General features: G+C 35.7%; 20 non-coding genes across 20 annotated transcripts; all 20 read right to left on the bottom strand.

The window, feature by feature from the left end:
* Positions 1–271: 271 nt before the first annotated feature.
* TRNAH-GUG (transfer RNA histidin (anticodon GUG)) lies at positions 272–343 on the bottom strand. The gene has a single exon. It is a non-coding gene; the product is annotated as a tRNA-His (tRNA).
* Positions 344–351: 8 nt separating this feature from the next.
* On the bottom strand, positions 352–424 carry TRNAH-AUG (transfer RNA histidin (anticodon AUG)). The gene has a single exon. It is a non-coding gene; the product is annotated as a tRNA-His (tRNA).
* A 505-nt stretch (positions 425–929) lies between these two features.
* Positions 930–1,002, bottom strand: TRNAR-GCG (transfer RNA arginine (anticodon GCG)). The gene has a single exon. It is a non-coding gene; the product is annotated as a tRNA-Arg (tRNA).
* A 506-nt stretch (positions 1,003–1,508) lies between these two features.
* On the bottom strand, positions 1,509–1,581 carry TRNAR-ACG (transfer RNA arginine (anticodon ACG)). The gene has a single exon. It is a non-coding gene; the product is annotated as a tRNA-Arg (tRNA).
* Positions 1,582–1,917: 336 nt separating this feature from the next.
* Positions 1,918–1,990, bottom strand: TRNAR-ACG (transfer RNA arginine (anticodon ACG)). Its single transcript has one exon. It is a non-coding gene; the product is annotated as a tRNA-Arg (tRNA).
* A 427-nt stretch (positions 1,991–2,417) lies between these two features.
* On the bottom strand, positions 2,418–2,489 carry TRNAH-GUG (transfer RNA histidin (anticodon GUG)). Its single transcript has one exon. It is a non-coding gene; the product is annotated as a tRNA-His (tRNA).
* A 1,164-nt stretch (positions 2,490–3,653) lies between these two features.
* Positions 3,654–3,726, bottom strand: TRNAR-ACG (transfer RNA arginine (anticodon ACG)). Its single transcript has one exon. It is a non-coding gene; the product is annotated as a tRNA-Arg (tRNA).
* Positions 3,727–4,233: 507 nt separating this feature from the next.
* Positions 4,234–4,306, bottom strand: TRNAH-AUG (transfer RNA histidin (anticodon AUG)). Its single transcript has one exon. It is a non-coding gene; the product is annotated as a tRNA-His (tRNA).
* A 505-nt stretch (positions 4,307–4,811) lies between these two features.
* Positions 4,812–4,884, bottom strand: TRNAR-ACG (transfer RNA arginine (anticodon ACG)). The gene has a single exon. It is a non-coding gene; the product is annotated as a tRNA-Arg (tRNA).
* Positions 4,885–5,311: 427 nt separating this feature from the next.
* TRNAH-GUG (transfer RNA histidin (anticodon GUG)) lies at positions 5,312–5,383 on the bottom strand. The gene has a single exon. It is a non-coding gene; the product is annotated as a tRNA-His (tRNA).
* A 1,165-nt stretch (positions 5,384–6,548) lies between these two features.
* On the bottom strand, positions 6,549–6,621 carry TRNAH-AUG (transfer RNA histidin (anticodon AUG)). Its single transcript has one exon. It is a non-coding gene; the product is annotated as a tRNA-His (tRNA).
* Positions 6,622–7,704: 1,083 nt separating this feature from the next.
* TRNAR-ACG (transfer RNA arginine (anticodon ACG)) lies at positions 7,705–7,777 on the bottom strand. Its single transcript has one exon. It is a non-coding gene; the product is annotated as a tRNA-Arg (tRNA).
* Positions 7,778–8,862: 1,085 nt separating this feature from the next.
* TRNAR-ACG (transfer RNA arginine (anticodon ACG)) lies at positions 8,863–8,935 on the bottom strand. The gene has a single exon. It is a non-coding gene; the product is annotated as a tRNA-Arg (tRNA).
* Positions 8,936–10,020: 1,085 nt separating this feature from the next.
* Positions 10,021–10,093, bottom strand: TRNAR-ACG (transfer RNA arginine (anticodon ACG)). Its single transcript has one exon. It is a non-coding gene; the product is annotated as a tRNA-Arg (tRNA).
* Positions 10,094–10,600: 507 nt separating this feature from the next.
* TRNAH-AUG (transfer RNA histidin (anticodon AUG)) lies at positions 10,601–10,673 on the bottom strand. The gene has a single exon. It is a non-coding gene; the product is annotated as a tRNA-His (tRNA).
* A 505-nt stretch (positions 10,674–11,178) lies between these two features.
* Positions 11,179–11,251, bottom strand: TRNAR-ACG (transfer RNA arginine (anticodon ACG)). The gene has a single exon. It is a non-coding gene; the product is annotated as a tRNA-Arg (tRNA).
* A 427-nt stretch (positions 11,252–11,678) lies between these two features.
* TRNAH-GUG (transfer RNA histidin (anticodon GUG)) lies at positions 11,679–11,750 on the bottom strand. Its single transcript has one exon. It is a non-coding gene; the product is annotated as a tRNA-His (tRNA).
* Positions 11,751–12,915: 1,165 nt separating this feature from the next.
* Positions 12,916–12,988, bottom strand: TRNAR-GCG (transfer RNA arginine (anticodon GCG)). Its single transcript has one exon. It is a non-coding gene; the product is annotated as a tRNA-Arg (tRNA).
* Positions 12,989–14,070: 1,082 nt separating this feature from the next.
* On the bottom strand, positions 14,071–14,143 carry TRNAH-AUG (transfer RNA histidin (anticodon AUG)). Its single transcript has one exon. It is a non-coding gene; the product is annotated as a tRNA-His (tRNA).
* Positions 14,144–14,570: 427 nt separating this feature from the next.
* Positions 14,571–14,642, bottom strand: TRNAH-GUG (transfer RNA histidin (anticodon GUG)). Its single transcript has one exon. It is a non-coding gene; the product is annotated as a tRNA-His (tRNA).
* Between the last annotated feature and the right edge of the window lie 1,064 nt (positions 14,643–15,706).

Below are 15,706 nucleotides of genomic sequence, written 5' to 3'. Positions count from 1 at the left end.
GTGACTGCTAAAAGATATTTCAAAAATGTGATGAACTTACTCAGAAGGAAGCCCAAACATTCTTCTTTCCTGAATTCTAGAATTTATGTCAAATTGCAAGTACTTTAGTACAATAATTCACAATTAAATTATTCAAAGCATGTTAAGATAGCTTTATAATAAGCATTAAACACAAATAGTGCAAGCACCTTCAAAGAATCTGCTTACTTTCTGAAATTTTCTTAAGATTCAGTATTGTGAAAAAATGGATGATTGAGAAACAAAATCAAAATGCCGTGACCCGGATTCGAACCGGGGTTGCTGCGGCCACAACGCAGAGTACTAACCACTATGCGATCACGGCAATTTAAGCGAACCAGGTAGGAATCGAACCTACAAACTTATGATCCATAGTCAGACACGTTATCCATTGCGCCACTAGCCCAGGTGCCCGGTAGTAATTGAAGTGTCTTTCCTGTTTTTGAGCCTGTTTTAAAGTTTTATGGTTATTGAAGTATATACAGAATCACATTTTGGAAATTGACTGTACACTATCTGCAGGGATTGATTCCCAAAAACGTTTTAGGTACAATAATCCTTGTGACTGCTAAAAGATCTTTCAAAAATGTAATGAACTTACTCAGACAGAGCCCAAACATTCTTCTTTCCTGAATTCCAGAATTTATGTCAAATTCCCAGTCCTTTATTAAAATAATTCACAATTAAATTATTCAAAGCATGTTAAGAAAGCTTTATAATAAGCATTGAAAACAAATAGTGCAAACACCTTCAAAGAATCTTCTTACTTTCTGAAATTTTCTTAAGATACAGTATTGTGAAAAAATGGATGATTGAGAAACAAAATCATAATGCCGAGACCCGTTTTCGAAACGTGGTTGCTGCAGCCTCAACGCAAAGTACTAACCACTGTACAATCATGGAAATATAAGCGAGCCAGGTAGGAATTGAACCAACAATCTTCTGATGCGCAGTCAGACGCGTTATCCATTGCGCCACCGGCCCAGTTGCCTTGTAGTAATTGAAGTGTCTTTCCTGTTTCTGAGCCTGTTTTCAGAGTTTTATGGTTATTGAAGTGTATACAGAATCACATTTTGGAAATCGACTGTACACTATCTGCAGGGATTGATTCCCAAAAACGTTTTAGGTACAATAATCCTTGTGACTGCTAAAAGATCTTTCAAAAATGTAATGAACTTACTCAGACAGAGCCCAAACATTCTTCTTTCCTGAATTTCAGAATTTATGTCAAATTCCCAGTCCTTTATTAAAATAATTCACAATTAAATTATTCAAAGCATGTTAAGAAAGCTTTATAATAAGCATTGAAAACAAATAGTGCAAGCACCTTCAAAGAATCTTCTTACTTTCTGAAATTTTCTTAAGATTCAGTATTGTGAAAAAATGGATGATTGAGAAACAAAATCATAATGCCGAGACCCGTTTTCGAACCGTGGTTGCTGCAGCCACAACGCAGAGTACTAACCACTGTACAATCATGGAAATATAAGCGAGCCAGGTAGGAATTGAACCAACAATCTTCTGATCCGTAGTCAGACGCGTTAACCATTGCACCACTGGCCCACGTGTTTTGTAGTAATTGAAGTGTCTTTCCTGTTTTTGAGCCTATTTTCAGAGTTTTATGGTTATTGAAGTGTATACAGAATCACATTTTGGAAATTGACTGTACACTATCTGCAGGGATTGTTTCCCAAAAACGTTTTAGGTAAAATAATAATTGTGACTGCTAAAAGATATTTCAAAGAATCATCTTACTTTCTGAAATTTTCTTAAGATTGAGTTTTGTGAAAAAATGGATGATTGAGAAACAAAATCAAAATGCTGTGACCTGTTTTCGAACCGGGGTTGCTGCGGCCACAACGCAGAGTACTAACCACTATGAGATCAAGGCAGTATAAGCGAGCCAGGTAGGAGTCGAACCTACAATCTTCTGATCCGTAGTCAGACGCGTTATCCATTGCGCCACTGGCCCACGTGTTTTGTAGTAATTGAAGTGTCTTTCCTGTTTTTGAGCCTATTTTCAGAGTTTTATGGTTATTGAAGTATATACAGAATCACATTTTGGAAATTGACTGTAGACTATCTGCAGGGATTGTTTCCCAAAAACGTTTTAGGTAAAATAATAATTGTGACTGCTAAAAGATATTTCAAAAATGTTATGAACTTACTCAGAAGGAAGCCCAAACATTCTTCTTTCCTGAATTCTAGAATTTATGTCAAATTCCCAGTACTTTAGTAAAATAATTCACAATTAAATTATTCAAAGCATGTTAAGATAGCTTTATAATAAGCATTAAACACAAATAGTGCAAGCACCTTCAAAGAATCTGCTTACTTTCTGAAATTTTCTTAAGATTCAGTATTGTGAAAAAATGGATGATTGAGAAACAAAATCAAAATGCCGTGACCCGGATTCGAACCGGGGTTGCTGCGGCCACAACGCAGAGTACTAACCACTATACGATCATGGCAATTTAAGCGAGCCAGGTAGGAGTCGAACCTACAATCTACAGATCCATAGTCAGACACGTTATCCATTGCCCACTGTCCCGGGTGTCTTGTAGTAATTGAAGTGTCTTTCCTGTTTTTGAGCCAGTTTTGGAGTTTTATGGTTATTGAAGTATATACAGAATCACATTTTGGAAATTGACTGTACACTATCTGCAGGGATTGTTTCCCAAAAACGTTTTAGGTACAATAATCCTTGTGACTGCTAAAAGATCTTTCAAAAATGTAATGAACTTACTCAGACAGAGCCCAAACATTCTTCTTTCCTGAATTCTAGAATTTATGTCAAATTCCTAGTCCTTTAGTAAAATAATTCACAATTAAATTATTCAAAGCATGTTAAGATAGCTTTATAATAAGCATTAAACACAAATAGTGCAAGCACCTTCAAAGAATCTGCTTACTTTCTGAAATTTTCTTAAGATTCAGTATTGTGAAAAAATGGATGATTGAGAAACAAAATCATAATGCCGTGACTCATTTTCGAACCGTGGTTGCTGCGGCCACAACGCAGAGTACTAACCACTGTACAATCATGGAAATATAAGAGAGCCAGGTAAGAATTAAACCAACAATCTTCTGATCCGTAGTCAGACGCATTATCCATTGCGCCACTGGCCCACGTGTTTTGTAGTAATTGAAGTGTCTTTCCTGTTTTTGAGCCTATTTTCAGAGTTTTATGGTTATGGAAGTGTATACAGAATCACATTTTGGAAATTGACTGTACACTATCTGCAGGGATTGTTTCCCAAAAACGTTTTAGGTAAAATAATAATTGTGACTGCTAAAAGATATTTCAAAAATGTAATGAACTTACTCAGAAGGAAGCCCAAACATTCTTCTTTCCTGAATTCTAGAATTTATGTCAAATTCCCAGTACTTTAGTACAGTAATTCACAATTAAAATATTCAAAGCATATTAAGATAGCTTTATAATAAGCATTAACACAAATAGTGCAAGCACCTTCAAAGAATCTGCTTACTTTCTGAAATTTTCTTAAGATTCAGTATTGTGAAAAAATGGATGATTGAGAAACAAAATCAAAATGCCGTGACCTGTTTTCGAACTGGGGTTGCTGCGGCCACAACTCAGAGTACTAACCACTATACGATCATGGCAATATAAGCGAGCCAGGTAGGAGTCGAACCTACAATCTTCTGATCCGTAGTCAGACACGTTATCCATTGCGCCACTGGCCCAAGTGTTTTGTAGTAATTGAAGTGTCTTTCCTGTTTTTGAGCCTGTTTTCAGAGTTTTATGGTTATTGAAGTGTATACAGAATCACATTTTGGAAATTGACTGTACACTATCTGCAGGGATTGTTTCCCAAAAACGTTTTAGGTAAAATAATAATTGTGACTGCTAAAAGATATTTCAAAAATGTGATGAACTTACTCAGAAGGAAGCCCAAACATTCTTCTTTCCTGAATTCTAGAATTTATGTCAAATTCCAAGTACTTTAGTACAATAATTCACAATTAAATTATTCAAAGCATGTTAAGATAGCTTTATAATAAGCATTAAACACAAATAGTGCAAGCACCTTCAAAGAATCTGCTTACTTTCTGAAATTTTCTTAAGATTCAGTATTGTGAAAAAATGGATGATTGAGAAACAAAATCAAAATGCCATGACCCGGATTCGAACCGGGGTTGCTGCGGCCACAACGCAGAGTACTAACCACTTTACGATCACGGCAATTTAAGCGAGCCAGGTAGGAGTCGAACCTACAAACTTATGATCCATAGTCAGACACGTTATCCATTGCGCCACTGGCCCAGGTGCCCTGTAGTAATTGAAGTGTCTTTCCTGTTTTTGAGCCTGTTTTAAAGTTTTATGGTTATTGAAGTATATACAGAATCACATTTTGGAAATTGACTGTACACTATCTGCAGGGATTGATTCCCAAAAACGTTTTAGGTACAATAATTCTTGTGACTGCTAAAAGATCTTTCAAAAATGTAATGAACTTACTCAGACAGAGCACAAACATTCTTCTTTCCTGAATTCCAGAATTTATGTCAAATTCCCAGTCCTTTAGTAAAATAATTCACAATTAAATTATTCAAAGCATGTTAAGATAGCTTTATAATAAGCATTAAACACAAATAGTGCAAGCACCTTCAAAGAATCTGCTTACTTTCTGAAATTTTCTTAAGATTGAGTTTTGTGAAAAAATGGATGATTGAGAAACAAAATCAAAATGCCGTGACCTGTTTTCGAACCGGGGTTGCTGCGGCCACAACTCAGAGTACTAACCACTATGCGATCAAGGCAATATAAGCGAGCCAGGTAGGAGTCGAACCTACAATCTTCTGATCCGTAGTCAGACGCATTATCCATTGCGCCACTGGCCCACGTGTTTTGTAGTAATTGAAGTGTCTTTCCTGTTTTTGAGCCTATTTTCAGAGTTTTATGGTTATTGAAGTATATACAGAATCACATTTTGGAAATTGACTGTAGACTATCTGCAGGGATTGTTTCCCAAAAACGTTTTAGGTAAAATAATAATTGTGACTGCTAAAAGATATTTCAAAAATGTTATGAACTTACTCAGAAGGAAGCCCAAACATTCTTCTTTCCTGAATTCTAGAATTTATGTCAAATTCCCAGTACTTTAGTACAATAATATACAATTAAATTATTCAAAGCATGTTAAGATAGCTTTATAATAAGCATTAAACACAAATAGTGCAAGCACCTTCAAAGAATCTGCCTACTTTCTGAAATTTTCTTAAGATTCAGTATTGTGAAAAAATGGATGATTGAGAAACAAAATCAAAATGCCGTGACCCGGATTCGAACCGGGGTTGCTGCGGCCACAACGCAGAGTACTAACCACTATACGATCATGGCAATTTAAGCGAGCCAGGTAGGAGTCGAACCTACAATCTACAGATCCATAGTCAGACACGTTATCCATTGCCCACTGTCCCGGGTGTCTTGTAGTAATTGAAGTGTCTTTCCTGTTTTTGAGCCAGTTTTGGAGTTTTATGGTTATTGAAGTATATACAGAATCATATTTTGGAAATTGACTGTACACTATCTGCAGGGATTGTTTCCCAAAAACGTTTTAGGTACAATAATCCTTGTGACTGCTAAAAGATCTTTCAAAAATGTAATGAACTTACTCAGACAGAGCCCAAACATTCTTCTTTCCTGAATTCTAGAATCTATGTCAAATTGCAAATACTTTAGTACAATAATTCACAATTAAATTATTCAAAGCATGTTAAGATAGCTTTATAATAAGCATTAAACACAAATAGTGCAAGCACCTTCAAAGAATCTGCTTACTTTCTGAAATTTTCTTAAGATTCAGTATTGTAAAAAAATGGATGATTGAGAAACAAAATCAAAATGCCGTGACCTGTTTTCGAACTGGGGTTGCTGCGGCCACAACTCAGAGTAATAACCACTATACGATCAAGGCAATATAAGCGAGCCAGGTAGGAGTCGAACCTACAATCTTCTGATCCGTAGTCAGACGCGTTATCCATCGTGCCACTGGCCCAAGTGTTTTGTAGAAATTGAAGTGTCTTTCCTGTTTTTGAGCCTATTTTCAGAGTTTTATGGTTATTGAAGTGTATACAGAATCACATATTGGAAATTTACTGTACACTATCTGCAGGGATTGTTTCCCAAAAACGTTTTAGGTAAAATAATAATTGTGACTGCTAAAAGATATTTCAAAAATGTGATGAACTTACTCAGAAGGAAGCCCAAACATTCTTCTTTCCTGAATTCTAGAATTTATGTCAAATTCCAAGTACTTTAGTACAATAATTCACAATTAAATTATTCAAAGCATGTTAAGATAGCTTTATAATAAGCATTAAACACAAATAGTGCAAGCACCTTCAAAGAATCTGCTTACTTTCTGAAATTTTCATAAGATTCAGTATTGTGAAAAAATGGATGATTGAGAAACAAAATCAAAATGCCGTGACCCGGATTTGAACTGGGGTTGCTGTGGCCACAACGCAGAGTACTAACCACTATACGATCACGGCAATATAAGCAAGCCAGGTAGGAGTCGAACCTACAATCTTATGATCCATAGTCAGACACGTTATCCATTGCGCCACTGGCCCAGGTGCCCTGTAGTAATTGAAGTGTCTTTCCTGTTTTTGAGCCTGTTTTAAAGTTTTATGGTTATTGAAGTATATACAGAATCACATTTTGGAAATTGACTATACACTATCTGCAGGGATTGATTCCCAAAAACGTTTTAGGTACAATAATCCTTGTGACTGCTAAAAGATCTTTCAAAAATGTAATGAACTTACTCAGACAGAGCCCAAACATTCTTCTTTCCTGAATTCCAGAATTTATGTCAAATTCCCAGTCCTTTATTAAAATAATTCACAATTAAATTATTCAAAGCATGTTAAGATAGCTTTATAATAAGCATTAAACACAAATAGTGCAAGCACCTTCAAAGAATCTGCTTACTTTCTGAAATTTTCTTAAGATTCAGTATTGTGAAAAAATGGATGATTGAGAAACAAAATCAAAATGCCGTGACCTGTTTTCAAACCGGGGTTGCTGCGGCCACAACGCAGAGTACTAACCACTATACGATCACGTCAATTTAAGCGAGCCAGGTAGGAGTCGAACCTACAAACTTATGATCCGCAGTCAGACATGTTATCCATTGCGCCACTGGCCCAGGTGCCCTGTAGTAATTGAAGTGTCTTTCCTGTTTTTGAGCCAGTTTTGGAGTTTTATGGTTATTGAAGTATATACAGAATCACATTTTGGAAATTGACTGTACACTATCTGCAGGGATTGTTTCCCAAAAACGTTTTAGGTAAAATAATCCTTGTGACTGCTAAAAGATCTTTAAAAAATGTGATGAACTTACTCAGACAGAGCCCAAACATTCTTCTTTCCTGAATTCCAGAATTTATGTCAAATTCCCAGTCCTTTAGTACAATAATTCACAATTAAATTATTCAAAGCATGTTAAGATAGCTTTATAATAAGCATTAAACACAAATAGTGCAAGCACCTTCAAAGAATCTGCTTACTTTCTGAAATTTTCTTAAGATTCAGTATTGTGAAAAAATGGATGATTGAGAAACAAAATCAAAATGCTGTGACCTGTTTTCAAATTGGGGTTGCTGCGGCCACAACTCAGAGTACTAACCACTATACGATCAAGGCAATATAAGCGAGCCAGGTAGGAGTCGAACCTACAATCTTCTGATCCGTAGGCAGACGCGTTATCCATTGCGCCACTGGCCCAAGTGTTTTGTAGTAATTGAAGTGTCTTTCCTGTTTTTGAGCCGATTTTCGGAGTTTTATGGTTATTGAAGTGTATACAGAATCACATTTTGGAAATTGACTGTACACTATCTGCAGGGATTGTTTCCCAAAAACGTTTTAGGTAAAATAATAATTGTGACTGCTAAAAGATATTTCAAAAATGTGATGAACTTACTCAGAAGGAAGCCCAAACATTCTTCTTTCCTGAATTCTCGAATTTATGTCAAATTCCAAGTACTTTAGTACAATAATTCACAATTAAATTATTCAAAGCATGTTAAGATAGCTTTATAATAAGCATTAAACACAAATAGTGGAAGCACCTTCAAAGAATCTGCTTACTTTCTGAAATTTTCTTAAGATTCAGTATTGTGAAAAAATGGATGATTGAGAAACAAAATCAAAATGCCGTGACCTGTTTTCGAACCGGGGTTGCTGCGGCCACAACTCAGAGTACTAACCACTATACAATCACGGCAAATTAAGCGAGCCAGGTAGGAGTCGAACCTACAATCTACAGATCCATAGTCATATACGTTATCCATTGCCCACTGTCCCGGGTGTCTTGTAGTAATAGAAGTGTCTTTCCTGTTTTTGAACCTGTTTTCAGAATTTTATGGTTATTGAAGTATATACAGAATCACATTTTGGTAATTGACTGTACACTATCTGCAGGGATTGTTTCCCAAAAACGTTTTAGGTAAAATAATCCTTGTGACTGCTAAAAGATCTTTAAAAAATGTGATGAACTTACTCAGACAGAGCCCAAACATTCTTCTTTCCTGAATTCCAGAATTTATGTCAAATTCCTAGTCCTTTAGTACAATAATTCACAATTAAATTATTCAAAGCATGTTAAGATAGCTTTATAATAAGCATTAAACACAAATAGTGCAAGCACCTTCAAAGAATCATCTTACTTTCTGAAATTTTCTTAAGATTGAGTTTTGTGAAAAAATGGATGATTGAGAAACAAAATCAAAATGCTGTGACCTGTTTTCGAACCGGGGTTGCTGCGGCCACAACGCAGAGTACTAACCACTATGAGATCAAGGCAGTATAAGCGAGCCAGGTAGGAGTCGAACCTACAATCTTCTGATCCGTAGTCAGACGCGTTATCCATTGCGCCACTGGCCCACGTGTTTTGTAGTAATTGAAGTGTCTTTCCTGTTTTTGAGCCTATTTTCAGAGTTTTATGGTTATTGAAGTATATACAGAATCACATTTTGGAAATTGACTGTACACTATCTGCAGGGATTGTTTCCCAAAAACGTTTTAGGTACAATAATCCTTGTGACTGCTAAAAGATCTTTCAAAAATGTAATGAACTTACTCAGACAGAGCCCAAACATTCTTCTTTCCTGAATTCTAGAATTTATGTCAAATTCCTAGTCCTTTAGTAAAATAATTCACAATTAAATTATTCAAAGCATGTTAAGATAGCTTTATAATAAGCATTAAACACAAATAGTGCAAGCACCTTCAAAGAATCTGCTTACTTTCTGAAATTTTCTTAAGATTCAGTATTGTGAAAAAATGGATGATTGAGAAACAAAATCATAATGCCGTGACTCATTTTCGAACCGTGGTTGCTGCGGCCACAACGCAGAGTACTAACCACTGTACAATCATGGAAATATAAGAGAGCCAGGTAAGAATTAAACCAACAATCTTCTGATCCGTAGTCAGACGCATTATCCATTGCGCCACTGGCCCACGTGTTTTGTAGTAATTGAAGTGTCTTTCCTGTTTTTGAGCCTATTTTCAGAGTTTTATGGTTATGGAAGTGTATACAGAATCACATTTTGGAAATTGACTGTACACTATCTGCAGGGATTGTTTCCCAAAAACGTTTTAGGTAAAATAATAATTGTGACTGCTAAAAGATATTTCAAAAATGTAATGAACTTACTCAGAAGGAAGCCCAAACATTCTTCTTTCCTGAATTCTAGAATTTATGTCAAATTCCCAGTACTTTAGTACAGTAATTCACAATTAAAATATTCAAAGCATATTAAGATAGCTTTATAATAAGCATTAACACAAATAGTGCAAGCACCTTCAAAGAATCTGCTTACTTTCTGAAATTTTCTTAAGATTCAGTATTGTGAAAAAATGGATGATTGAGAAACAAAATCAAAATGCCGTGACCTGTTTTCGAACTGGGGTTGCTGCGGCCACAACTCAGAGTACTAACCACTATACGATCATGGCAATATAAGCGAGCCAGGTAGGAGTCGAACCTACAATCTTCTGATCCGTAGTCAGACACGTTATCCATTGCGCCACTGGCCCAAGTGTTTTGTAGTAATTGAAGTGTCTTTCCTGTTTTTGAGCCTGTTTTCAGAGTTTTATGGTTATTGAAGTGTATACAGAATCACATTTTGGAAATTGACTGTACACTATCTGCAGGGATTGTTTCCCAAAAACGTTTTAGGTAAAATAATAATTGTGACTGCTAAAAGATATTTCAAAAATGTGATGAACTTACTCAGAAGGAAGCCCAAACATTCTTCTTTCCTGAATTCTAGAATTTATGTCAAATTCCAAGTACTTTAGTACAATAATTCACAATTAAATTATTCAAAGCATGTTAAGATAGCTTTATAATAAGCATTAAACACAAATAGTGCAAGCACCTTCAAAGAATCTGCTTACTTTCTGAAATTTTCTTAAGATTCAGTATTGTGAAAAAATGGATGATTGAGAAACAAAATCAAAATGCCATGACCCGGATTCGAATCGGGGTTGCTGCGGCCACAACGCAGAGTACTAACCACTTTACGATCACGGCAATTTAAGCGAGCCAGGTAGGAGTCGAACCTACAAACTTATGATCCATAGTCAGACACGTTATCCATTGCGCCACTGGCCCAGGTGCCCTGTAGTAATTGAAGTGTCTTTCCTGTTTTTGAGCCTGTTTTAAAGTTTTATGGTTATTGAAGTATATACAGAATCACATTTTGGAAATTGACTGTACACTATCTGCAGGGATTGATTCCCAAAAACGTTTTAGGTACAATAATTCTTGTGACTGCTAAAAGATCTTTCAAAAATGTAATGAACTTACTCAGACAGAGCACAAACATTCTTCTTTCCTGAATTCCAGAATTTATGTCAAATTCCCAGTCCTTTAGTAAAATAATTCACAATTAAATTATTCAAAGCATGTTAAGATAGCTTTATAATAAGCATTAAACACAAATAGTGCAAGCACCTTCAAAGAATCTGCTTACTTTCTGAAATTTTCTTAAGATTGAGTTTTGTGAAAAAATGGATGATTGAGAAACAAAATCAAAATGCCGTGACCTGTTTTCGAACCGGGGTTGCTGCGGCCACAACTCAGAGTACTAACCACTATGCGATCAAGGCAATATAAGCGAGCCAGGTAGGAGTCGAACCTACAATCTTCTGATCCGTAGTCAGACGCATTATCCATTGCGCCACTGGCCCACGTGTTTTGTAGTAATTGAAGTGTCTTTCCTGTTTTTGAGCCTATTTTCAGAGTTTTATGGTTATTGAAGTATATACAGAATCACATTTTGGAAATTGACTGTAGACTATCTGCAGGGATTGTTTCCCAAAAACGTTTTAGGTAAAATAATAATTGTGACTGCTAAAAGATATTTCAAAAATGTTATGAACTTACTCAGAAGGAAGCCCAAACATTCTTCTTTCCTGAATTCTAGAATTTATGTCAAATTCCCAGTACTTTAGTACAATAATTCACAATTAAATTATTCAAAGCATGTTAAGATAGCTTTATAATAAGCATTAAACACAAATAGTGCAAGCACCTTCAAAGAATCTGCCTACTTTCTGAAATTTTCTTAAGATTCAGTATTGTGAAAAAATGGATGATTGAGAAACAAAATCAAAATGCCGTGACCCGGATTCGAACCGGGGTTGCTGCGGCCACAACGCAGAGTACTAACCACTATACGATCATGGCAATTTAAGCGAGCCAGGTAGGAGTCGAACCTACAATCTACAGATCCATAGTCAGACACGTTATCCATTGCCCACTGTCCCGGGTGTCTTGTAGTAATTGAAGTGTCTTTCCTGTTTTTGAGCCAGTTTTGGAGTTTTATGGTTATTGAAGTATATACAGAATCATATTTTGGAAATTGACTGTACACTATCTGCAGGGATTGTTTCCCAAAAACGTTTTAGGTACAATAATCCTTGTGACTGCTAAAAGATCTTTCAAAAATGTAATGAACTTACTCAGACAGAGCCCAAACATTCTTCTTTCCTGAATTCTAGAATCTATGTCAAATTCCTAGTCCTTTAGTAAAATAATTCACAATTAAATTATTCAAAGCATGTTAAGATAGCTTTATAATAAGCATTAAACACAAATAGTGCAAGCACCTTCAAAGAATCTGCTTACTTTCTGAAATTTTCTTAAGATTCAGTATTGTGAAAAAATGGATGATTGAGAAACAAAATCATAATGCCGTGACCCATTTTCGAACCGAGGTTGCTGCGGCCACAATGCAGAGTACTAACCACTGTACAATCATGGAAATGTAAGAGAGCCAGGTAAGAATTAAACCTACAATCTTCTGATCTGTAGTCAGACGCATTATCCATTGCGCCACTGGCCCACGTGTTTTGTAGTAATTGAAGTGTCTTTCCTGTTTTTGAGCCTATTTTCAGAGTTTTATGGTTATGGAAGTGTATACAGAATCACATTTTGGAAATTGACTGTACACTATCTGCAGGGATTGTTTCCCAAAAACGTTTTAGGTAAAATAATAATTGTGACTGCTAAAAGATATTTCAAAAATGTAATGAACTTACTCAGAAGGAAGCCCAAACATTCTTCTTTCCTGAATTCTAGAATTTATGTCAAATTCCCAGTACTTTAGTACAATAATTCACAATTAAATTATTCAAAGCATGTTAAGATAGCTTAATAATAAGCATTAAACACAAATAGTGCAAGCACCTTCAAAGAATCTGCTTACTTTCTGAAATTTTCATAAGATTCAGTATTGTGAAAAAATGGATGATTGAGAAACAAAATCAAAATGCCGTGACCTGTTTTCAAACCGGGGTTGCTGCGGCCACAACGCAGAGTACTAACCACTATACGATCACGTCAATTTAAGCGAGCCAGGTAGGAGTCGAACCTACAAACTTATGATCCGCAGTCAGACACGTTATCCATTGCGCCACTGGCCCAGGTGCCCTGTAGTAATTGAAGTGTCTTTCCTGTTTTTGAGCCAGTTTTGGAGTTTTATGGTTATTGAAGTATATACAGAATCACATTTTGGAAATTGACTGTACACTATCTGCAGGGATTGTTTCCCAAAAACATTTTAGGTAAAATAGTCCTTGTGACTGCTAAAAGATCTTTAAAAAATGTGATGAACTTACTCAGACAGAGCCCAAACATTCTTCTTTCCTGAATTCCAGAATTTATGTCAAATTCCCAGTCCTTTAGTACAATAATTCACAATTAAATTATTCAAAGCATGTTAAGATAGCTTTATAATAAGCATTAAACACAAATAGTGCAAGCACCTTCAAAGAATCTGCTTACTTTCTGAAATTTTCTTAAGATTCAGTATTGTGAAAAAATGGATGATTGAGAAACAAAATCAAAATGCCGTGACCTGTTTTCAAACTGGGGTTGCTGCGGCCACAACTTAGAGTACTAACCACTATACGATCAAGTCAATATAAGCGAGCCAGGTAGGAGTCGAACCTGCAATCTTTTGATCCGTAGTCAGACGCGTTATCCATTGCGCCACTGGCCCAAGTGTTTTGTAGTAATTGAAGTGTCTTTCCTGTTTTTGAGCCGATTTTCAGAGTTTTATGGTTATTGAAGTGTATACAGAATCACATTTTGGAAATTGACTGTACACTATCTGCAGGGATTGTTTCCCAAAAACGTTTTAGGTAAAATAATAATTGTGACTGCTAAAAGATATTTAAAAAATGTGATGAACTTACTCAGAAGGAAGCCCAAACATTCTTCTTTCCTGAATTCAAGAATTTATGTCAAATTCCAAGTACTTTAGTACAATAATTCACAATTAAATTATTCAAAGCATGTTAAGATAGCTTTATAATAAGCATTAAACACAAATAGTGCAAGCACCTTCAAATCTGCTTACTTTCTGAAATTTTCTTAAGATTGAGTTTTGTGAAAAAATGGATGATTGAGAAACAAAATCAAAATGCCGTGACCTGTTTTCGAACCGGGGTTGCTGCGGCCACAACGCAGAGTACTAACCACTATGCGATCAAGGCAATATAAGCGAGCCAGGTAGGAGTCGAACCTACAATCTTCTGATCCATAGTCAGACGCGTTATCCATTGCGCCACTGGCCCACGTGTTCTGTAATAATTGAAGTGTCTTTCCTGTTTTTGAGCCTATTTTCAGAGTTTTATGGTTATTGAAGTATATACAGAATCACATTTTGGAAATTGACTGTAGACTATCTGCAGGGATTGTTTCCCAAAAACGTTTTAGGTAAAATAATAATTGTGACTGCTAAAAGATATTTCAAAAATGTGATGAACTTACTCAGAAGGAAGCCCAAACATTCTACTTTCCTGAATTCTAGAATTTATGTCAAATTCCCAGTCCTTTAGTACAATAATTCACAATTAAATTATTCAAAGCATGTTAAGATAGCTTTATAATAAGCATTAATCACAAATAGTGCAAGCACCTTCAAAGAATCTGCTTACTTTCTGAAATTTTCTTAAGATTCAGTATTGTGAAAAAATGGATGATTGAGAAACAAAATCAAAATGCCGTGACCCGGATTCGAACCGGGGTTGCTGCGGCCACAACACAGAGTACTAACCACTATACGATCACGGCAAATTAAGCGAGCCAGGTAGGAGTCGAACCTACAATCTACAGATCCATAGTCAGACACATTATCCATTGCCCACTGTCCCGAGTGTCTTGTAGTAATAGAAGTATCTTTCCTGTTTTTGAGCCTGTTTTCAGAATTTTATGGTTATTGAAGTATATACAGAATCACATTTTGGTAATTGACTGTACACTATCTGCAGGGATTGTTTCCCAAAAACGTTTTAGGTAAAATAATAATCCTTGTGACTGCTAAAAGATATTTCAAAAATGTGATGAACTTACTCAGAAGGAAGCCCAAACATTCTTCTTTCCTGAATTCTAGAATTTATGTCAAATTCCAAGTACTTTAGTACAATAATTCACAATTAAATTATTCAAAGCATGTTAAGATAGCTTTATAATAAGCATTAAACACAAATAGTGCAAGCACCTTCAAAGAATCTGCTTACTTTCTGAAATTTTCTTAAGATTCAGTATTGTGAAAAAATGGATGATTGAGAAACAAAATCAAAATGCCGTGACCTGTTTTCGAACCGGGGTTGCTGCGGCCACAACTCAGAGTACTAACCACTATACGATCACGGCAAATTAAGCGAGCCAGGTAGGAGTCGAACCTACAATCTACAGATCCATAGTCATACACGTTATCCATTGCCCACTGTCCCGGGTGTCTTGTAGTAATAGAAGTATCTTTCCTGTTTTTGAGCCTGTTTTCAGAATTTTATGGTTATTGAAGTATATACAGAATCACATTTTGGTAATTGACTGTACACTATCTGCAGGGATTGTTTCCCAAAAACGTTTTAGGTAAAATAATCCTTGTGACTGCTAAAAGATCTTTAAAAAATGTGATGAACTTACTCAGACAGAGCCCAAACATTCTTCTTTCCTGAATTCCAGAATTTATGTCAAATTCCCAGTCCCTTAGTACAATAATTCACAATTAAATTATTCAAAGCATGTTAAGATAGCTTTATAATAAGCATTAAACACAAATAGTGCAAGCACCTTCAAAGAATCTTCATACTTTCTGAAATTTTCTTAAGATTCAGTATTGTGAAAAAATG

The sequence above is a fragment of the Taudactylus pleione genome, unplaced genomic scaffold (genome assembly GCF_031769625.1).
Source record: "Taudactylus pleione unplaced genomic scaffold, aTauple2 ptg000551l, whole genome shotgun sequence".
Lineage (NCBI taxonomy): Eukaryota > Metazoa > Chordata > Amphibia > Anura > Myobatrachidae > Taudactylus > Taudactylus pleione.
Note: the sequence above shows the minus strand (reverse complement) of the source record. Positions and strands in the feature narration are given on the sequence as shown.